We start from the raw sequence: 8,031 nt of genomic DNA on the forward strand, positions 1-8,031 counted from the left end.
GGACAGCCCAAAGCTTTGGGACCATGCACCTGCGTGGGAGACTTGAAAGAGGCTCCTGGCTTTGGATTGGCTCAGATTGGCTCAGCCCCTGTCATTGGTGGCTGCTTGGGGAGTGAATCAACAGACAGATCATCTTCCTCTCTGTCTCTCCTCCTCTCTGTATATTTGACTTTCCAATAAGAAAATGCATCTTAAAAAAAAAAAAAAGCTGAGAGGTACAACTTAGGAGGGGAAAACTTTGTTTCCAGTTTCTGAAGTTACCAATCTAAACTCAGGTGGCACTGCTGGCTCAGACACCTGACCAGGCTGCAGGATGGTGGAGAGAGGGTGGTAGGCGGAGCCAGAGAGTGGAGCACTTACGTAACCCAGCCTCAAGGGAGCCCTCTCTTCCGCAGACAAGCTCTGTGTGGCCTGAGCCCTCCCGCCAGGCCTGCCTCCCAAGTGTGGTGATTAGATCCTGTCCACACCCGGAACCCATCCACCCATTAACTATGGGCAGAAGATATTGGGTTAAATGACTGAATGTGTTTGTGGAGCCAAAATGCTGTTCAGATCGTTAACAGGAACATCTTGGGTTTTGAAAAGAACTGGGATATTTTTCCTCATTTAAAATATATTCATTGAGGGTATCTTTGGCTTGGCATGCCTGAAAACAACCCGTATCTTGAGTTGAGTGTCTTTTTTTTTGGTGAGGACAAATCCCCGTCTTCTGGATGGAGGGATCAGCTGTAATCCAGCTGCCTCCGAGTACCAGTTGGTGCACAGAGAGTGTGGCGCAGGGCTGGGCCGGCAGCCAGCATGAGCTGCTTAGAAGAGGGCTGTCCTCAGCTGAACACAGGATGACTCGACTCCAGAATTTTCAGCCCCTGTGCTGCTGCTTACAGTGCTTGCTCCAGAGCATGTCTGGTATCCTCACTTGCCAGGGACTTCACAGCCCAGGGGACTGTACCACCAGGTCACAAATGCCCAGTTGTGTTCACACTGCAGCCTAGAAATGGGGCTTTAAAACGTTGGTGGAGAATGGAACCCAAAGCTGATGCATTTTCCACGATTGCGTCTGAAGCCTCCTCTGATGGCCTGGTGAGTATTCTTGCTTTGGGTTCATCAAAGCTGGTAGTCAGTCAGTCAGTGCAGCAATTACAAAGAGACCTACCAGCGCTGGGGACCTGCTGCAGATGGGTAGGGGGTTGCGGTGCAGACAGCTTGGCTGTGAGTTCAGAGGGCATACCTGTTTTGCCCAGGGGGACAGTTCTGGAACCCTCAACACGTCTCTGGGCTGAAAAAAAAAAAAGCATATTGGCGTGTTGCAGGTCAGAGTTCATGTTCAGTTGCATGGCTGCAGGTGGCAGGGCTATATTGATTGCTGCCTGAAGTGATGATATCAGAAATAACAGCTACAAGCAAGGAAGTGAGACATGAGTAAGACAGGAATAATCACTTGAATTTCCCAGTCCCTGATGTGGTACTAACATAACTGTCGTTCTCCATGGAAAATACAACCACTTCGATTATTTGGGCAGGACAGGACAATTCCAAGGGTTTGCTCTATTCTTTTTATTATTGTTATTTTTTGAATTTTATTGGAAAGGTAAGTGTACAGAGAGAGGGAGACACAAAGATCTGTCTGCTGTTCATTCCCCCGAGTGGCTGCAACAGCAGGGGCTGAGCCCATCTGAAGCCAGGAGCTTCTTCTGGGTCTCCCACATGGGTGCAGGGTCCCAAGGCTCTGGGCTATACTCTACTGCTTTCCCAGGGCACAAGCAGGGAGCTGGAAAGGAAGTGGAGCAGCCAGGAGATGAACAGGTGCCCATGTGGGATCCCAGAGCATGTGAGGTGGACTTTAGCGACTTGGCCACCACACCAGCCCCAGTTTGCTCTGTTCGTACCACAACAGCTTTCTTTCCATGCTGTCAGTTTGAAGAGGCTAGCAGGTGCCCACAGGAACTGGGCCATGGGGTGGACGTTGGTCCAGCAGCTTAGGGACACAGAAATCCTGTGTCATAGTGCCCATTGAGAATCCTGGCTAGTCTGCTTCCCATCTAGTTTCCTGCCAATGTGGACTCTCAGGCTGCAAGCGATGGCCTGAGTGCTGGTGCTTTCTGCCACCCGTGTGGAAGACCTGGATGGAGTTCTGGGCCCTTGGCCCAGGCTAGTCTGTCTGTCCCTGGCTGCTGTGTGCATGTGGACAGAATACGGAGGCTCTCTCGGCCTTTCAAATAAAATGAAAATCAACGAACTAAAAAGAAACTGGGCATAGGGCGCAATGGCTCAGCAGCTAAATCCTTGCCTTGAAAAATGCCGGGATTTCATATGGGTGCTGGTTCATGTCCTGGATGCTCCCTTCCCATTCACTCCCTGCTTGTGGCTTGAGAAAGCATTGGAGGATGGTCCAAAGCCTTGGACTCCTAACTGTTGGTTTTACATTGACTCAGCACTGGCTGTTGTGGCCACTTGGTGAGTGAACCAGTGGATGGAAGATCTTTCTGTCCTTCTCTCTGTAAATCTGTCTTTACAACACAAATAAAATCAAATCTTAAAATAGTTTAAAAAAGAAATTGGGAAGTAATTACAGAATGGCTATGTGAGACTCCTCATCTTGTATTTGGTTGTTATGGCTGCTGTAACGAAATGGGCATGGACGGTCTTGCTGCCTGGAGGCCTGGAGTCCCGGATCAAGCTGTTGGCAGGCCTGGCTCCTTCTGGGCACTGCACGGAGTGGCGCTCCATGCCTCCCCTGGAGAAGCTGGGGTGCCACTCTCGCTGATAGCCCCTAGCTTCCTCTGCACGGCTTGACTCACCTGGTGTTCAGCCCATGAGTATGCCTGTGTCTACATGTCTTCTATTTTTTAAAGATTTATTTATTTGAAAGGCTGTTATACACACACACACACACACACACACACACACACACACACACACACACACTTTTCTTTCTGTTAATTCACTCCCCAAGTGGCTGCAAGGGTCACAGCTGGGCCTGGCCCAAGTCAGAAGCCAGAAATTTCATCCAAGTTTTCTATTTGGGTACAGAACCCAAGCGCTTGGGCCATCCTCTGCTGCTGCCTTCCCACATGTATTAGCAGAAAGCTTGATCAGATGTAGAACAGCCAGGACCTGAACTGGTACCTATGTGGGATGCCAACTTCGGGGTACCAACTTAACTTGCTATACTATAGCACTGGTCCCCAAATGTTCCTTTCTATATGCCAATCAATCATAATACAGGAGGGGGACAAAGCTCTAGTCAAGTATGATGCTATATCTATATGTTTGATGTGGCCAGTGGCTGCCTGAAACGGACCTGCTATGCTGGCTCTGGGGGTGCTGTGGACCACAGCAACCCACCCTGCTGGGGCTTCCTGGAGGACTACGCTTTCGTGGTACGAGGCCTGCTGGACTTGTATGAGGCCTCACAGGAGAGCTCGTGGCTCGAATGGGCTCTGCTGCTGCAGGACACCCAGGACAGGCTCTTCTGGGACACCCAGGGTGGTGGCTACTTCTGCAGTGAGACCGAGTTGGGGGCTGGGCTGCCCCTGCGCCTGAAGGACGATCAGGATGGTGCAGAGCCCAGTGCCAACTCTGTGTCAGCCCACAATCTGCTCCGGATGCATGGCTTCACAGGCCACAAGGACTGGATGGACAAGTGTGTGTGCCTGTTGACTGCCTTCTCTGAGCGCATGCGCCGGGTGCCTGTGGCATTGCCCGAGATGGTTCGTGCCCTCTCAGCCCACCAGCAAACACTCAAGCAGATCGTGATCTGTGGGGACCCCCAGGCCAAGGACACCAAGGCTCTGTTGCAGTGCGTCCACTCCATCTATATCCCCAACAAGGTGTTGATTCTGGCTGATGGGTACCCCTCGAGCTTCTTGTCCCGCCAACTGCCATTCCTGAGTACTCTGCGGCGGCTAGAAGACCGGGCCACAGCCTATGTAGGTGAGAACCAGGCCTGCTCCATGCCTGTCACTGACCCCTGTGAACTGCGCAAGCTGCTGCATCAGTGACCGTGCTGGTCCCCAAGCAAGGAGTGGAAGGTGGAGCTTCCCACTGACCATAGACTGGGGCTTTGTCAGACTCTGCAGCACCTGTGGCCTCCCTCGGCATCCTACCATCAGGTGACTTGCGCCAAACTTGGATGAAATTTCTGGCTTCTGACTTGGGCCAGGCCCAGCTGTGACCCTTGCAGCCACTTGGGGAGTGAATTAACAGAAAGAAAAGTGTGTGTGTGTGTGTGTGTGTGTGTGTGTATAACAGCCTTTCAACAACTTTACTTCAGGGAGGAGTATGCTTCAGCGTGTGACATCCTCCACAGTCCAGCCTTTTGGCATTTGTGTTCATTCGGACCCATCTCTAAGGAGTCCTTATAGGTTGGCGGGGTTCCAGTTCCCTAAGCACAAGATGGGCACATGGCTGAAGATCCCTTGGGGTGAGCGAGATGATTCACAACACAGTTCTATCAGATGTCTCTCCAGGTCCCCAGCATCCCTTCATTTAAGGGCCTTAACTCAGAGATAATGGAGTACCCGTAGAGTACCTATTTTGGTGGCTCAAAGTTCCCCCCCCCCCGATCTGCAGTCTTATGTTCTATAAACCAAGAACTGCGTAGGTCACCATCACTCATGCAGGGCTGTCACAGTGCCCCCGTGATGGCCTCTTACTGTAACACCTGTCACCCTTACTCAGAGGGACTCTGCCTCAGTGGCAGCCTCAGCACAGTACTTCTCAAGATCAGGACTCACCTTGCTCACATGCTTCACTGAGAATTTATGAGGCCAAAATTAGGAGATAAGCAGGTCTATACCAACATTTTTCTCATCATGCTTCTGTTTCTTTTATTACTGTATTAAGGGCTTTTTGGCATCTCAATTTCATTAGGAACAGATCACTTTTCAGTTCAAGGTTTCAGCCAACCAACCACCTAAAGTTCATTTTTGGAGGCTTAAGCTAATAATATACTTAATTCAGTTTCCAGCATGCCCATACTGATGTATTCAATGCAGATGAAAATAAATGAATGCAGGCCCGGTGCAGTGGCCTAGCGGCTAGTCCTCGCCTTGAACACGCCGGGATCTCATATGGTCGCCAGTTCTAATCCCGACGGCCCTGCTTCCCATCCAGCTCCCTGCTTGTGGCCTGGGAAAGCATTCGAGGTCGGCCCAAAGCCTTGGGACCCTGCACCCGCTGGGAGACCCAGAAGAAGCTCCTGGCTTCAGATGGGCTTTGGATTGGCACAGTATTGGCTGTTGCAGCCACTTGAAGAGTGAATCATCGGACGAAAGATCTTTCTTTCTCTCCTTTTCTCTCTGTATATCTGACTTTGCAATAAAAATAAATAAATCTTAAAAAAAAAAAAAAAAGAATGAATGTTCCTTCAGGAAACCATCCAGACACATGTCCCAGGTTTCTGTTGATGCAAGCTGGCAGAACGGCACAGTTCTCTCAAATCATACTGGCTACAGATGCTAGCTGGGCTTAGATCCTGCAACACAGTGGGGAGTGTGTGTGTGTGTGTGTGTGTGTGTGTGTGTGTGTGTGATAGAAAGAGAGAGAACCCATCTTCTCAATGAGGGAGAAATTTGTTTCCATTTACTCAAATCGCTGCAAATGTTACCTCTTTTCATTTCAGGTTCCCCCTCTTTCCGAAATACTAGCTTAACTTTTCCCCACTTTAAAGGCAGAGAAGCAGGCAGGCATACACGTGTATACACACACACACACACTCCTTCCCTCCCTTGATTCAGGTTTCCGATACCCACAGCAGGAAGTGGGCCCAGCCAACCGCAGGTTCCTACGTGAGCGGCCTGAGAGTGTGAGCCACCACCTGCTGTCTTCCAGGCTGCAGCGTTAGCAGGAAGCTGGACCTGGAAGTAGGACTTTGACTTCCACTCTGGAACTCTGTGTCCCCGGTGGCACCTTTACTGCTGTGCCAAGCCCCACGTCTGGCTTAACTTTTGATTTGGCAAAGTTCTAATTTTTCTGTGTATCAGTCTCGTGTCTACAAGGCATACTGTTCTTTTAGGGGCATTTTCCTGGTTGAAAATGGCAAATTCTTTAGCTTTTTGTTCTCTAACTTCTCTAAATCATGCCCACTATTTAAATTCTTTTCTTTCATGATATTTTATCACAGCAACTATTTGATTTTCTAATCTTTCCTCTGGCTTTTCAATTTTTTTCAGCTGACCATAGGCCTAAGGAACTTTTGCCTACCAGGTACTGTTTTCTAATGGCAACAAGATCCTCACTGTCTTCAAATTCAACTTAGCCAAAGCTAATCTAAGTGTCTCATCTTTTTTTTTTTTTTTAAGATTTGTTTATTTTTGTTGCAAAGTCAGATACACAGAGAGGGGAGACAGAGAGGAAGATCTTCTGTCCGTTGATTCACTCCCCAAGTGGCTGCAATGGCTGGAGCTGAGTCAATCCAAAGCTAGGAGCCTGGAGATTCTTCTGGGTCTCCCACGTGGGTGCAGGGTCCCAAGGCTTTGGGCCGTCCTTGACTGCTTTCCCAGGCCACAAGCAGGGAGCTGGGTGGGAATCAGGGCCCATATGGGATCCCAGTCCATTCAATGCAAGGACTTTAGCCGCTATGCTATCATGCCAGGCCCTAAGTGTCTCATCTTTGAGGGCCTGTTGCATGCAACCATTTAGGAGCAAAAACTGTCATTCAGGGCTCAGGAATTGCAGGAAAACTAACTCTTGTACTAATTTTAAGTATTAAAAAATTCAACAATGGTAGATTAGTAGCTGCCAAGAGTTGGAAAGTCTGGGCAAGGGGGTTGTAGGTTCAGCCAGCAGGAGGGTCCTAGATAGGCCTAATGCAAGGGCTGTCATTCCACAGGAGGCTACCACCAAGGTAGCTGAAATTTGCACATCAGAATGTACTGCCACAGCCACAGCAAGCTGGTGGGTGTCAGGATGCTGAAGAGAAAGCCACTGCACCTTGCACAAGCAGTAGTGACAGAAGTCAACAATAACCCCTGACCCACTTCCTCCATTCACAAAGAGGATGGCGAGTCTCCATGTGCCACATCCACAAGCTGCTTTCCATTAGCCAGGAAGGACTGGAGGGCAGACCTGTTTTCTCCCAATCTCAGCCCAGTTGAACGCTGCAGGCACAGCATGTGACTGGCTTTGAAGATATTTCTCTTCCTGGCCTTGGACACACCAACCCTTGTAGTTCTTGTCTCATCCATCCCCTAGCCACCTCTGACCTAAGCTTGCTGCCTTGGGCCAGCTTTTAACCTTGCTTGGTAAACAAACCAGACGTCCACCAAACAGCCTTTGTATGGAATTCTTCCCATCTGGCTTTCCCCTAGGTACTCACCTGGTTGTCCCTTCACCCTACTCAGATCTTTAATTAATGCACCTTCATCAGAAACCCACCCGATTCATCTACAACAGCACTGCTGGGGTGGAGGGGAGGACAGGCATCTGGCACGGGTACCCACACATCACAGCCAGCACACCTGGTTGGAGTCCTGGCTTCACTTCCAGTCCAGCTTCTTGCTAATCCCTACCCTGTGAGGCAACAGGGGACTGCTCCAGGAGTCGGATCTCTTGTCACCCACATAACAAACCTGGACTGACTTCTCGGCTCTTGGCTTCAGCCTGGCCCAGCCCCCACTGCTGCATGCATTTGGGGACTGAACAAGTTGATGGAAGATATCTTCATCTATCTTTCAAATAAACTAAATTTAAAAAGTACACTAGCTACCACTTTTCACTTTGTGTTTCCTTTGACATACTTGTCCAGATTACATCCATCGCTTGTCTTCCCTACTAGTATGTAAACTCCACAGGGTCAGGAGTGTTTTCCTCGGTGCTGCATCCATCCTTGAAATATAGCAGGTGTTTCTGAAGGAATTAAGATGAAGAGAACTAAGCTTTCTCCACGTTCTAGCTGCATTACTGGTAGTCTCCTGCAGGTGGTGCTGATGGGCTTTTGTAGGGCTAACACTGGGGTGAGACACCAGGATTGTAAGAGAATAAAACAATTTTTTTAAATAGCCTCTGGTTTTGTGTTATGCGCTTCCTTTC

This window comes from Ochotona curzoniae, unplaced genomic scaffold (genome assembly GCF_017591425.1).
Source record: "Ochotona curzoniae isolate NIBS_2020 unplaced genomic scaffold, NIBS_Ocur_1.0 contig_2404, whole genome shotgun sequence".
Classification (NCBI taxonomy): domain Eukaryota; kingdom Metazoa; phylum Chordata; class Mammalia; order Lagomorpha; family Ochotonidae; genus Ochotona; species Ochotona curzoniae.